General features: G+C 38.2%; 1 pseudogene; it reads right to left on the bottom strand.

Moving 5' to 3' along the window:
• Positions 1 to 5359: 5359 nt before the first annotated feature.
• On the bottom strand, positions 5360 to 14701 carry LOC101726351 (ewing's tumor-associated antigen 1-like; annotated as a pseudogene).
• Positions 14702 to 15544: the final 843 nt, after the last annotated feature.

Below are 15544 nucleotides of genomic sequence, written 5' to 3'. Positions count from 1 at the left end.
TTTTGCCATTTTTACAATTATGGTATGACAGTTTATATGGTAACTGGTTGTATAAGACAAGTCTACTGCATAAATGAACAACTAGGGTTAATCTGCAGTGTTTATATAGTATATATGCAGTTGAAATCTGACATGAAATGTTAAAAAGGAAACTCTGCACAGTGTTTCTTTAAAGTAAAATATTCTTGCTGTGAGATTGGATTAACATCACATTATTCTGTGAGGCCTTTCAAACTTTTTGGAAAGAAGTATGTTTGTAGAATAACCTTGATTTGGGTCAAATGTAGGTACTTAAAGGTACAGATGTTGTGTTTTTTATATTTTTATGAGAAAGTAGTGGACAGTTACTTTTGAAGGAAATGGGCTTCTACTTAAATGTTGAAATACATTATGTTGTGAATTTAAGAAGACTGTAATTACCTGTGTGTTTTATAGAGCCATCTGCTTTCAGTTACTGTAAATAAACTTTCAAAGCATCATTTCAAAAGGAAAAAAAATTATAAACATACATGCACCAAACACTAGTGTGCCCAGCTTCATAAAATAAACACTACTGGACATAAAAAAAAAAATCAGGTGAACACCAAAACAATTAAAATGAGAGAACACAGTACCCCACTGTTACAAATAAGCAGATCAGCTAGACAAAGAAAAAAAAAAATCAAAGAAATACTAGAGTTGAATCAAACCATCAAACAAATGAATTTAATAGGTAACCACAGAGTATTCTAACAACCACCAACAGAATACGCATTCTTCTCATCAGCACATGGGACTTTCTCCAAAACATACCACATGCTACCACATAAAGTAAATACAAAAGAATCAAAATTATCCCAAGCATAGTATCAGATCATACGGTAATAAAACTAGAAATCAATTGCAAAAGAAACCACAGAAATTATGCAACACATGGAAATTAAATACTAACCTCTTGAATAACCAATGGGTATTTTTTTTTTTAACTAGACACAAAGTTTTATCAAGGAAGAAATTAGGTGGTTTCTAGAATCAAATGATAATGCCAGTATAATTTATTGGAAACCTTCTTCAAAGGGCCCTGTTTTATTTGAACACATTTATTTAAGGGCCGGGGATTTAGCTCAGTGGTTCCGCCACCTCCCTCTAAAGTGGAAGGACCCAAGCTCAACCCCTGGTACCAAAAAAAACCAACCAACCAACCAAACAAAAACCCTACAAAAAAAATAAACACATTGGGCCGGGGATTTAGCTCAGTGGTTCCACTGCCTGCTCTGCAAGCGCAAGGATCCGAGTTCAATCCCTGGTACAAAACAAAACAAACAAAAAAACTCCCACGTTTATTTGGCTTTTTATTTCAACCCACAATATATCTTTGTCCTGCTACTTCCAAAATTGAATAAAGATAGTTTCTAGGAAGATATCCCATGTTTATTGTGTAATGCTTTACCTCTGGCGGGGTGCCCAATGCTCCCAGAAATACTGAGGCCTAATTTGAGATGCCTGAAGTATGAATCGGGACACAGATGTTGTTACCATTTGTTTATTGGGATCTTGAGACATTTTCCACATCTGTGTTTTCTTATGTACTTAAGGGCCTTAGGAAAGTTCTAACGTTTGTGATTAGCATTTTTATTTTAGGCACAAGTATGAAATATTCCATTTCTTTTTCAATTAGGCATATCTGTTTGACTTTTTTCTTTTTAATTTGTTTACTCATAGATTAAGTTACAATCATGTGCTGCGTAACAGTGTTTCAGTCAACAAAAAACCAGGCCACATATACCATGTTCCCTAAGATTTCAAGGAGGTGAAATATACCCATTGTCTGGTGACACTGCAGCTACATGAAGTCAGGCACACAGCATTGTTGCCGTGGTTGTGATGATACAAATGTAGACAAGCCTCTTTAGATACATTCAGACACACAGATACCATTGTGTTGCTGCTGCTTGCAGGACTCAGAACAGTGACATGATATACAGGTATGTAACCTAGGAGAAATCAGTTACACTGTTTAGGAGGCTAATACCACCTCGATTGGTGTAGGTATTGTCTATGCTGATACCATAGTGACAAAAATTGCCCGATTCTCAGAACACATCCCTGTCATTAAACAACTTATGACTGTGAGCCATTTAATATAAATGGCTTCTTTTTGTGGTGCTAGGGATTGAACCCAGGGCTTTTACACTAAGCTACAACCTCTGCCCTTATTTTGAGACAGGGTCTTACTAAACTGCCAAGTTTCCCCCAGGCTGGGCTGGAACTTGCAATCCACGATGCCGAGTTAACTGGCTCTTGTTTTAAAATATGTTCTAATCACAGTACCTTTCTTCCTACCAATCATTACAATGTTTCACATGTATCAAAATACATCTAATAGGGTCGTGTTCCCCAGTTAACATAAAACAAGTACTGTAAGATTTTTTCTTTCAGTGTATTCTGAGGAGTGGCTTACCAAAGTGTCTAAACTACTTTCCTTATTGTCCTCTAGAGATATTTACAATTCTGAAAATTCTCTAAGACTAAATTTTAAAATAAATTATTATTTATGATAATTTAAAAATATTTGACTTTTCAAAAAATCAGTACTTGCATTAGTTTCCAGGGTTACCATAACAAAGTACCACACAGTGAGTGGCTTAAACAGCAGACATTTATTTTCTGGAAGGTAAAGGTCTGAAGACAAGGTGTGGATAGGGTTGGTTCCTTTTGAGGACTGTCAATCTAAAGAAAGTCTGATTGATCTTCCAAAGCATACTGGTATTTATTTGGGAATCGCAGAGCATTAGGAATACGTGTGCCATATTAAACTACGGGCACATTTAAGAGGTTGAGAAAATGGGATGTTTTGTAGAGGCAAAAATGAGGAGGATTACACGAGGTTTTTTTGGTACCGGGGATTGAACTTGGGACCTTGTGCTTGTGAGGCAGGTGGCGGAACCACTGAGCTAAATCTCTGGCTACATGAGGTATTTTGAGGTGATAATTATTGGCCTTGATGAACAATATGCAGAGTGGACAGTCCCAGGTTGAACAGATGGAAGTGCAGGTACTTTTAGCATAAGTTCAAGCTTATGATTAGTCTGTGTCTGAATTTCCTCTTCCTATGAGGATACCATTCATATTGGATTAGCGCCTAACACAATGACTTCATTTTTGCTTAATTATCCTTTTAAAGGCTGTTACGGCTGTGATCTATGATGTCCCTACAAAGCCTCATGTGTTCAGAGGTGGGGCTTTTGGAAGATGATTGGACCATGGGGGTGATATAATCATCAGTGGATTGGTCCATTGATGAGTTTATAGCTGAATGTGCTATTGGGAAGAGGGGCCTGGTTGAAGGAGCTGGGTCATACCTGGAAGAGTATATTCTTGTTCCTAGATCCTCCCTTCTCTTCCTGACTGCTATGAAGTGAGTAGCTTTCCTCCCCAAGCCTTTCCTCCATGCTGTTTCTGCCTTGGAGTTGCCAACCATGAATGGAATCCTCTAAAACCATGAGCCAAAAAGCCTCTCCTTTAAGTTATGGGAGTCAGATACTGTGTCCCAGTGATAATGGGAATGTGACTAATACAAAGGCACAAAGACTTTACTTCTGTAGAGTGTAGTACCACATGGCTGTAATACCAATACTCAGGAGGCTGAGGCAGGAGGATTGCCATGATTTCAAGGCTAGCCTGAACTACATAATGAGATCCTGTCTCAAAAAGAAAGAGAGAAAGAAAAAAACCAAAAACACCAACCAACCAACCAACAAACAAGGACCTTATCTCTAAATATAGCTCTAAGGTATTGGGGGGTTAGGATTTTAGCATATGAATTTTTTTAGGGGGAGCAGAGTGACAATTCAGCTAATTATAGTATTAAATTAAAATTTAAGAACCATAGCTAACTTTCACAATAGTTCTTTTTGGTTGGAAAAATCACATTGTTCTTCCAATGTGAAACTTCCACAAATAATGCCAACTATTTAGGGCTTATATTTCCACTGTATATGTGCTCATTTGTTTACGTGCCTGGTCATTTCTCAGTTCAGGAAAACTCAACTGAGACTCCATCCATTTAATGTTCACAAAGGGAACTGCAGAGACAATTCACTTATCACTTAAGTCTTATTAATTGATGACAGGTTTTGCAGCCCCCAAACAGAACTCAGTCTTTTGTTTGTTTGTTTGTTTGTTAAATAGTCCTTTATGTACTTTTTTTTTTTGGTACTGGGGATTGAACTCGGGTCCTTGTGCTTGTGCAGCAGGCGGTGAAACCACTGAGCTAAATCCCTGGACCCCTTCATGTACTTTTAGCTATACCCTTTGTAGAGTAAAATAATTAATGTCACCTCAAATTATTTTATAGACTACCAGTTTGAAGCAAATAATATTTTTTTTTAATTTTTTTTTTTTTTTTTTGGTACCAGGGATCAAACTTGGGTCCTTGAGCTTGCACAGCAGACGGCGAAACCACTGAGCTAAATCCCTGGCCCTGAAGCAAATAATATTAACAGTTTAGGTATTCAAAGACATCATTCTAATACAAGCACAGCTTTAATTTGTCTGTGACTTTGAAAATAACAGTAGTAATTTTTTTCATCCATACAATAATGTAGATCAGATGATATTTAAATTTCTGCCAGCTCTAAACATTAATGACACTAAATTACTTACTGTATTTAGCTAATCCACCATTCTTTTCCTAAACTAGACTTCCTTAACCAATGTTTTTCCTAAAAATGGTGGAAAGTTTCCAAACTATCACAGTTTAGAAATTCAGATCTACTCTAAGGACTGAAAATAATAATTTCCTTACAAATAAAACTGAAGTTCTCATTTCCTACCAAGCATGTTCCTAGGATAATGGAAGTATTAATCAAAATTTGGAAATGTGTGAAAACCTTAAGCAACAGCTGCTGAAAATAAAACTATAAAAGTAATCTTTATTAACTTAGGAAGTTGAAGTTCTGTAGTATTAGGAAAAGACATTACAACAGAAAATTAGGTAAATTTCTTATTTGTTGGGTGGTTCTCTGCATGCATAAGATTTAAAAATACAACTACATTCCTGTGTATAATTTTATTACACAATTCTTAATGTTCCTGAATTTCTGTTACTTATGATTACTTTCACATATATCTCCAAAGTTCATTTATCATTGCAAACATTGATATAATACTAAAGCAGAAGTCCATGCTTTATAAGTTAGCATTGTTTTTCACAGAGAAATAAAAAAGAATACTTCCTATCATAGATAATCAACAGTTTTTATCTTTTTTTTTTTTAGTTCTGGGGATTGAACTCAGGGCCTTATGCTTGCGAGGCAGGCGGTGGAACCACTGAACCAAATCCCCAGCCCAACAGTTTTTATCTCCAGCTAATATTTCATTAAAGAAACTGAATGAGAGCTGAATTTACAGATGATGCCTGAGTTTTGGCTATTCTTCGAACCAATGCTTCTCGTCTTTTTCTCTGAATTTCTTCAGAATACTTTCTATTTTTTTCTTCTTCCTCTTTTGAAGACTGTTTCTGGGCTGTAGATTTAGCTCAGTGGTTCCAGTGCCTGCCTCGAAAGTGCAAGGTCCCGAGTTTGATGTCCAGTACCAAAGAGAGAGAGAGAGAGAGAGAGAGAGAGAGAGAGAGAGAGAGAGAGAGAGAGAGAGAGAGAGAGAGAAAGAAAAGACTGTTTTGAAGATTCAGAAAGTTTCACCAAAGATTGCTGTGGGTCAGCCTTCCATGAGTTGACAGTTTTCTTTTTCTCTAGACTTTGTGTAATTTTGGTAGCAGTCATATGTCCTGCTATACAATTTTGACTGAATTGAGAAAGAGTGTGAGAATTGGGCAGGGGATTTAGCTCAGGGGTTTGTTTCGCCGCCTGCTGCGCAAGCGCAAGGACCCAAGTTTGAGCACCGGTACAAAAAAAAAAAAAGAATGTGAGAATTTTTTGGCTTTGTAAATGTATACCTTGAAGATCTACCCATTTTGCTAAGGTCACTTTGAGTTTCATCTGTTATGATCACACAGGATAGTCTCTGAGTACTTGATTTCTCACTAGTAATAATTTCTGAGGTAGTATGATTTGAACTTCCTGAAAGAACTGATTTGGAACTAGTCACATGTATTGGAACATCAGAATTATTCCAAGACACATGAACATTATAGATCTCACAATTTGAGTTCTTAGGGTACATAGTCAAATTTGTTGTTGCACCCAAAATATGTGGAGAATTTCCACACATTTTCTGTTTCTCCATCTTTACTGGTTTAACAATTTGTGAGTTATTTGTCAAGAAAGATGTCTGCACTGAAATGCTGTCCGTATTCAAATGCTTTGGTTGTGCCAAGTGACTTCCTCTTTTAGATACAGTAGACATGTTTTGGGCTCCATGTTTGGAATTATTATTGATCTCAAGAGTACTCTGGCTGTCCTGTATGTCTTGTTGCTGGGTTAGTCTTTCAATATCATCACATGCTTGATATAACAAATCATCATCTACATCATTTGCTTCCCAAGTAGTCTCTAATTTATGACATGCTTTAATAATTTCATTAGCAAATAATGGATCATTCCAATCATCAAAAAAAGAATCTAATTTTGATGCATTAGTTTGATTTGAGTTACCAACACTGGTTTCATTGACTAAAGTTGCAGAACCAAAAGCATCAATATTAACAGGTGCTTTGAAAGAATGCTTAAAAATGGGTTTTTTTTTGTTCACTAGAGGATCTTGTGTTCAAAAAAGACTTTTCAGAAGCATTTATATTAGAAGTAAAGTTCATGTGAATATTTTCTCTTTTTTTGTGTACCGGGGATCGAACTTGGGTCCTTGCGCTTGCGCAGCAGGCGGCAAAACCACTGAGCTAAATCCCCGGCCCCTTATTTTCTTTTATTTTTGTCAAGTTAGATTCAACTGCACAGTCCTGAGTTTTGTCTTGAGTAACAATTCTATTGAAAGATTGGTCAAATTTCATTTTGTTTCCAGTGACTGGTAATTTGCTTGGTTTACTGTTTGGATTTTGTGAAAATCTGTATTCTCTATTAGCATCTATTAGTTCTCTGTTATGTGTGTTTGGGGTTTTTTTGCTTAAATTCTTCTATTGGTACATTTTAGGTATACAATACATTTACATTTATCATTGGGTGCTTGTACCTGTACATGACGTATCTTGGTTCTTATTTTTTCCCCATTACCTGTGTGCCCTTCACCCCTCCACCCTTCCCTATTTACATACTTCATTTTCATCTTTTTTTCTTTTTTCATAATTTTCCCTTTCCATTCTTTCCTTTCCCCATCTCCTCCCACCACCTCTATCCCTTTGGACCTTTTCCTATTTCAAAGTATCAATTTTTAGTTATTAATTCTTTTAATCCTTATTTACACTCTCAGTTTCTCACACTAGAGAAACTATCCAGTATTTACACATGTGTGTCTTATTTATTTTACTTAAGAGTGTGGCCTCAACATGCATCCATTTAGCTATAAATGACTCTAGTTTCTCGTTCTTTATGGCTGAGTAGTACTCCATTTTATAAAAAATCACATCTTCTTTATCCAGTTTCCAGTTGATGGGCACTTGGGCTGTTTCCAAGCTTTAGCTATTACAAACTGTGCCACTATAAACACGAGTGCACATATATCTCTGTGGTATGATTCTTTTAATTCTTTTGGGAAAATACCCAGCAGGGGAATAGCTGGGTCAAATGGGACCTCCAGCCCTAGTTCTTTGAGGTATCTCCACACTGATTTCCATAGTGGTTACACTAGTCTGCACTCCCACCAACAGTGGAGAAGGGTTCCTTTCTCTCCACACCCCCACCAGCATTTGTTATTGGTTGATTTCTTGATAGCAGCCATCTTTCTGGGGTGAGGTAGAATCTCAGTGTTGTTTTCATCTGCAACTCTCGAATGACCAGTGATGTTGAACATTTTTTCATATGTTTATTTGCTGCTTTTACTTCTTTGTCTGAGAAATGTCTGTTCATTTCAGATGCCCATTTTTAAATTGGATTTTTGAATTTGGGGGGGTCTGATTTTTTTCAGTTCTTTATATATTCTAGGTAGTAGTCCTTGGAGTTACAGCAGCTAAAAATTTTTTCCCACATGTAGGTTGTCTGTCCACTCTGTTGGTGATTTCTCTTGCAGTGCAGAAGCTTTTTAATAAGATGAGATCCCAGTTGTTGATTCTTTGTGCTAGTTCCCATGCTACTGAGGTTTTGTTCATAAAGTCTTTTCCTATGCCAATATCTTCAAGAGATCTACCTAACTTATCTTCCAGCAAGTTTAGTGTTTCTGTCTTAATATTTAGATCTTTAATCCACTTCCATCTTAGTTTAGTGCATGGTGATAGATATGGGTCTAGTTTTAATCTCTGACAGGTTGAAATCCAGTTTTTCCAACACCATTTATTGAAGAGGCTATCTTTCCTCCAATGAGGGTGATTGACTCCTTTGTCAAAGATGAGGTGGCTGAGTATGTCTGAAGTTGTTTCTGCATCTTCTAATCTATTCCACTGATCTTTGGGTCTGTTTCTTTGCCAGTACCATGCAGTTTTTATCACAATAGCTTTGTAGTATAGCTTCAAGTTGGGGATTGTGACGCCCCCAGCCATGTCCCTGTTGCCCAGAATTGCTTTTGCTATTCTAGGCCTCTTCTGGTTCCAAATGAATTTTTGGATTGTTTTCTCTAGTTCTGTGAAGTATATTGTTGGAATTTCAATTGGCATTGCATTAAATCTATATAGCAGTTTTGGAAGTATGGCCATATTGACTCTTCCTACCCAGGAACAAGGGATGTCTTTCCATTTTCTTATATCCTCCTCGATCTCCTTTTTCAGTGTGCTGTAGTTTTCAGTGTAGAGGTCCTTTGCTTCCTTTGTTAGATTGATTCCTACATATTTCATTTTTTTGGATGCTATCATAAAAGGAATTGTTTCCCTAATTTCTCTCTCTGTGAGTCTGCTATTTGTGTATAAGAAGACTATTGTTTTTTGAGTGGTGACCTTGTATCCAGCTACTCTACTGAATCAGTCAATTAAGTCTAGAAGTCTTTTGGTAGAGTTTTTTGGGTCTTCTATGTAAAGTATCATATCATCAGCAAATAATGACAGTTTAACTTCTTCCTTTCCTATCTGTATTCCTTTTATTTCTTTCTCTATTCTAATTGCTGTGGCTAATGTTTCTAGAACTATATTGAACAGCAGTGGTGATAGCAGGCATCCTTGTCTTGTTCCTGAATTTAGAGTGAAAGTTTTTGACCATTTAGTATGATGTTGGCTGTTGGTTTTTCATAGATAGCCTTAATCAGGTTGAGATAAAAACCTTCTATTCCAATTTTCTGTAGGGTTTTTTTTTTTTTTTATCATGAATAGGTGTTGGATTTTGTCAAATGCCTTTTCTACATCTATTGAGATGATCATGTGGTTTTTGTCCTTGACTCTGTTAATATAGTGTATTACATTTATTGATTTATGAATGTTGAGTCATCCTTGCATCCTTGGGATAAATCCGACTTGGTCAGGGTGTATGATATTCTTGATGACCCTCTGTATTCTGTTTGCCAGTATCTTGTTGAGGATTTCTGCATCTATGTTCATTAGGGAGATTGGCCTGTAGTTCTCTTTTTGGGTTGGGTCTTTCCTGGTTTTGGAATCAAAGTCACACTTGCTTCCAGGAATGAGTTTGGAAGCCTTGCTTCCCTTTCAATTTCCTTGATGAGTTTAAAGAGTAATGGCATTAGTTCTTCTTTAAATGTCTTGTAGAATTCAGCAGTGAAGCCATCAGGACCTGGGCTTTTCTTTGTTGGTAAATTTTTTATTACATTTTCAATTTCCTTCATTGTAATTGAGGTGTTTAGATTTTCTATATCTTTTTCATTTAGCTTTGGAAAATCATATGTATCTAGGAATCTGTCCATTTCTTCTGTGTTTTCCATTTTATTAGAGTACAGTTTCTCTAAGTAGGTATTGACGATCCTCTGGATTTCTGCTGGTTCTGTTGTGACTTCCCCTTTTTCATTCTTAATTGCATGGATTTGAGTCTTTTCTTTCCTTTTTTTGATAAGGTTGGCTAAAGGTTTATCGATTTTATTTATTCTTTCAAAAAACCAACTCTTTGATTCATTAATTTTTTTGTATCGTGCTCTTAGTCTCCATTGCATTGATTTCTGCTCTGATCTTTATAATTTCCTCTCTTGTGTGAGCTTTGGGTTTGTTATTCTCTTCTTTTTCTAGGAGTTTGAGGTTCTACATTAGGTTATCTGAGTTCTGTTTTCCTAAGATGGGCATTCACTGCTATGAATTTCCCACATAGAACTGCTTTCATTGTGTCCCATAGATTCCTGTATGTTGTACTGGCATTATCATTTACTTGTCGAAACTGTCTAAATTCTTCTTTAATTTCCTCTGTGACCCATTGGTTGTTCAGGAGGGTGTTATTCAATTTCTAGGTGTTTGTGACAGTTTTGCAGTTTCTCATGTTATTGATCTCCAATTTTATTGTACTATGGTCTGATAATATACAGGGGGTAATTTTTTTTTTTTTTTTTGGTACTGGGGATCGAACTCTGGTCCTTGGCACTTGCCCAGCAGGTGGCGAAACCACTGAGCTAAATTCCTGGCCCTACAGGGGGTAATTTGAATTCTTTTACATTGACTTAGATGTGTCCTGTGAGCTAGCTAGCATGTGGTCTATTTTGTAGAATGACCCGTGTGCAGCTGAAAAGAATGTGTATTCTGATTTGGCGGGGTGGAACAGTCTGTAAATATCTATTAAGTCCATTTGTTCAATAGCTTGGTTCAGTTCTAGAATTTTGTTTTTAATTTTTTGTCTAGATGATCTGTCTATTTGTGATAGTGGGGTATTGAGGTCCCCCACTACAATTGTATTAGTGCTTATTTGGTTTTTCATGTCCATTAATATTTGTTTAGTTTAGTTGGGGGCATTCATATTTGGTGCATATATATATTTAGGATTGTCATCTCTTCCTCTTGGATTGTTCCCTTCACAAGGATGTATTGACCATCTTTGTCTATCTTAATTAGTTTTGGTTTGAAGTCTACTTTGTCTGCAAATAAGATTGCTACCCCTGCTTTTTTCTGGGTTCCTGTCATGTGGAGAGCCATTTTCCATCCTTTTACTTTCAGTCTATGAATTTCCTTTTGAGTTAGGTGTGTTTCTTGTATACAGCATATTGCTGGATTTTGCTTCTTAATCCATTCTGTCAGTCTACTTCTTTTGATTGGTGAATTGAGGCCATTAACATTGATAGTTATAATTGATAGATATTGACTCATCCTTGTCATGATGTTTTACTGTTGTTGGCTCTTATTTCTTTTTCTCCCTTTCCCATTAGTTTCTTACCTTGTCTGGTGGCTTCCCTCTGTTGGGCCTCATGGAGTTGTGACCTTCATTTTCTTTTTCTAGAATATTGCTCAGAATTGTTTGAAGTGCTGGTTTGGTGTTCATGAAATTTCTCAGGTGTTCTTTGTCATGGAAGTATCTAATTTCCCCATTGATTTTGAAAGATAATTTTGCAGGATACAACAGTCTAGGTTGGAAGTTATTTTCTTTTAGGGCTCGAAATACTTCACTCCAGGCTCTCTTTGATTTGAGGGTTTGTGTTGAGAAGTCTGCTGTGATTCTGATGGGCTTTCCTTTATAGGTGATTTGTTTCTTTTCTCTAACTGCCTGTAGGATTTTGTTCTTCTGTTGGGTTTCTGGGATCTTTACTATTACATGTCTAGGTGTAGATTTTTTTTTTATTGTGGCTGGGTGGAGTTCTATATGCCTCACTTATCTGTATGTCCAATTCTCCACCTCTGTCTGGGAAGTTTTCTACTATTCTGTGAACAGTTTTTTTTATGTCAATTGTACTTTCTCCTGTTTTTTTGTGGACTCCTATCAGTCTTATGTTATTGTTTTTTGTATCATCTAGCAGCTGCTGAATTGATTTCTCATGGTCCCTTACTATTTTTAAGAAATCTCTGCTTTCATGGTCCTTCACTGCAATCCTGTCTTCTATATCTGATATTCTATTTTCAGATTCTCTTAATCTGCTCTGCATGCTTTCAGTGGAGTTTTTAATCTCCTGAATATCTATTTGAATCTATTTCATGGATTCCATTTCTTTCTTATGTTGGGTGATCATGGTTTCCATTTCTTTCTTATGCTGGACATTCATGGCTTCCAGCATGTTTCTGAGCTCATCTATTTTTTTTTTTTTTTTTTTTTTTTTTATCATTTTCTGTCCTAGAGCCTCTAATCATATCTTTCACTCTGCTCACCATCTCTGTAGTTATCTGGGAGATTATTTCTGCTTTGAATTTTTCTAGAGTCTCATTCATCTGTTTTGTTACTTCCTGTGCTATCAGTTCAGGGTGTCCAGGTGGTTGATTATCAGACTTTTCCACCTCAATTCCCCCAGAAATTGTCTTTTGTGGGCTGGAAGTCTGGGTTTGTGACTTCCTTAAATGTCTTCTCATTTTGTTTTTGGTACTGTCCCTGGTTTAGTTTCTGGGTTGATATTTTGAAGTTGTTTATTGTAAGTATCTTTGTTGATGTATTTAAAACCCTTATGGAATGATTGCTTCTCAGAGGTGTCTTCCAGATGTAGCTGGTCTTAAGTTTTTGAGCCTCTAATGACTCTGAGGTGATCTCATTTTCATTATACCAGGAAGGACAACTGTTTAGATCAATCACAACACCTTAGCCCAAGTGATACAATCAGCAACACCATAGCATCAAATACATCTTAGAGAATGACAATTTGTGATAGTTATTAATCTATCACCTTTAAAAATGAAGGGCCTCCTTCAGGGTATGTCTCTGCTGTCACACTAGACAACGTGGGCAGCAGTATTCAGGTATAAGTCAATAAGTCTCAGTAAGCTAGTTCCAGACCCGTGAGATTCAGGCAGATTTCTGGTTGCAAGTCCCAAGTTGAGCTCCCTGTCCTCCTGCAGGGTTGCACTCTGCAAGGTTCTACTGCAGGTTTCAGCTGCTTTTCCCCTGAAGAAAGTCCAGTTTCCCATGGGAGCTGATGATCCCTCCAACTTACCAATCACGGTGGTCTGGTGTGCCTTTCTTGCAGAGATTCCCTTCACTTTTCCAGTGGGCTTATTTTCATCAGGGAGCCTGAGACAGGCCCTCTCTCTGTTGTTCACTTTTGCTGCTCAGGACAATGGCTTTTAGGTCCCCCTGTGCCTCTGCACTGTGTAACCAAGTAGCTGCACAGCCAAAAGGCCAGAGGGTGGGGGGGTGGGGTTTGTTGTTGGAGGTGCCCACGTGGCCAAGCCATCGGCTGGTGGGCATGCGGCGGAGGGGGGGAGGTCCTTCTCACCCTGTCCTGGTGGCAAGCTGGTGGTGCAAGCAAGCTGGAGGAAGCAGGTCCCAGTCAGCCTGCAACCGCTTGGCCCCACTCGGCCCCCTGTGTGTTTGTTTTGTTTTGTTTTTTGGTACGGGGGATGGAACTCAGGACCTTGTGCTTTCGAGGCAGGCGGTGGAACCACTGAGCTAAATCCCCAGCCTTGTTATGTGTGTTTGAAGGAAGATCTTGTAAAATTTTTGAATCTCAACCTGGTATCTAGACTTATATTCGTTCTTGATGTACTGTTAACCTTGGCGGTATTAGAAGGGAAAAGTTCAAGCATTTTGACATTTTGTATAATAAAAGGTTAATTTCCTAGTAAGCTTTCCCAATCTTCCTCAAAAGCTCTGCTAGGAAATGTGTCCATGTGCTTATGAGATCCTTCCTGTTCCTTTTGAAAGTCGTGTATGATTTTGTCATTGTGGGAGCATGTACCATTGTGGGAGTATCTACTTGAGGGAGAAACTTTTACTGGGGTTTTACTTGTCAGTTTTTCAGTGACCAGAGTTTCATTAGTAATGACATTCTCCTTTGTCAAAGCACTTTTTTCCCCCAAAAAGTAGTATTACTGTTGTACAAAAAACATCTGACAGATCTTGGCTTAGCTGTCCACTACATTTCTGACAAGAACCATCAAAAATTGCATTAAAAAAAAATTGCATTAAAGGCTGCTGCAACATGTCGGTCCAATGGCTTCTGACTGCTGTTTGATCATTTGCCACTGATACTGCAGTGTTTCCTTCCATTGGCTTCTTTATTGCAACATTATCTATTTCAGGAACTGTATCACATGATGACAGCATTTCTACACATTTTTTCCAATTACATACAGTCTCTGTGTCTGAAATTATCTGGGCAAAATCATGATTCTTCTTCATTTGCTCTTGAGTGATATCTAGCTCTTCCATATTTTTTATCAAATTATTTAGCCAATTTCATAAGTTCTTTTGATTGAGTTTTTGTTTTTTACCTGAGGAGCAAAGCGATTAACAATTTGTGAAATCACACCATATCTGTAGCGTAAATTTGTTTTTTTCTTTCTTTACCTAACTTTTTGTCATTGGAGAATTTTAGTCCCAAAACATATCATTCTGCTCTTCTGGATCATTTTGAGAACCTAAGGTACTTGATCATAAATCCATTGTCAGCATTCTCCTTGGTGTTTCAGACTTTTCCTCCGGGTGACTTTCACTGCTCCAAGCGGTTGCTGGGACCGCTCTCCAGGCCCGCGGGGATCCCAGCGGCGGGCCGACCTCAGCCGCTTCCTCCCCGGCTCGACCATCGAGCTGACTTCCTCAAGCGCCGCCGTCTTGCGCAGCGTGCTCTTGGGGCTGGGGGTGACGCCATATTTTCTCCGCGGACTCATCCCTAGGAACCCCCCACCACAGGCCCCTTCGTTCACATTTTGCAGGGAAAACGAAGCAACAGCACTACAAATCAGACTCCGCAGTCATTTTTCGGAAAACTCAGGCTTTTAAAAATCCCTTTCCTGATGTTCTGAGTGGTACATTCTACTGGTATCGGGCCATTTGGGAACCAGAAATTACAGAAGAGCTACAGCCATTGTGGGAGTAATATTAGCACTCCAAGGGAACAAGCAAGAAAGCTGGGGCCAAATTCAGGTGTCGGTGTGCACGGGAGTACACAGTAGCGGATTGCAGTCATAGGTGAAGTCACATAGCGCTTCAGCCTGGTTTTTTGGAGTTTCTCGAGCCAGTTCGTTATCAAAAACATCATCAGCAACAAAGACGGAGGAGGGAAGGGGACAGGAGGGGACAGTGTGGCTCTTTCCAAGTGTCCTTTTTTGTTGTGATACAGGGTCTCACTATGTAGTTTAGGTTGGCCTAGAACTCACCATGTAGCCCAGGCTGGCAGTGATCCTCCTGCCACAGCCTCCTGAGTGCTGGGATCACAGATGTGTACCACCACATCCAGCTTCCAGGCGTCTTTATATTAAGCTCTTTGAAAAGATGGAGCTCTTAGCTGCTGGTTACTGTGTACCATTCCCCACATTTCCATGTCTTTTTAAAAAAGCATCCTGTGACGTGGTGTTTGTGATTTGGGATCTCAGAAATCCAGGTCTGATATTGACTCTCTTGAAAAAGGCAAAGCAGGCACTGGGAGTGCAACTGGCTAGTGAGTGGGAGGCAGGCAGCCCTGTGAAAGCCTGAATTCTAGTCTCTAGGCTGTGTGGGATAGCTTATTTTGC

The sequence above is a fragment of the Heterocephalus glaber genome, unplaced genomic scaffold (genome assembly GCF_053883595.1).
Source record: "Heterocephalus glaber isolate CG9 unplaced genomic scaffold, H.glaber_assembly_v1.0 deba00001553, whole genome shotgun sequence".
NCBI classification, from domain to species: domain Eukaryota; kingdom Metazoa; phylum Chordata; class Mammalia; order Rodentia; family Bathyergidae; genus Heterocephalus; species Heterocephalus glaber.
This window is presented reverse-complemented; position numbering and strand designations above follow the sequence as displayed.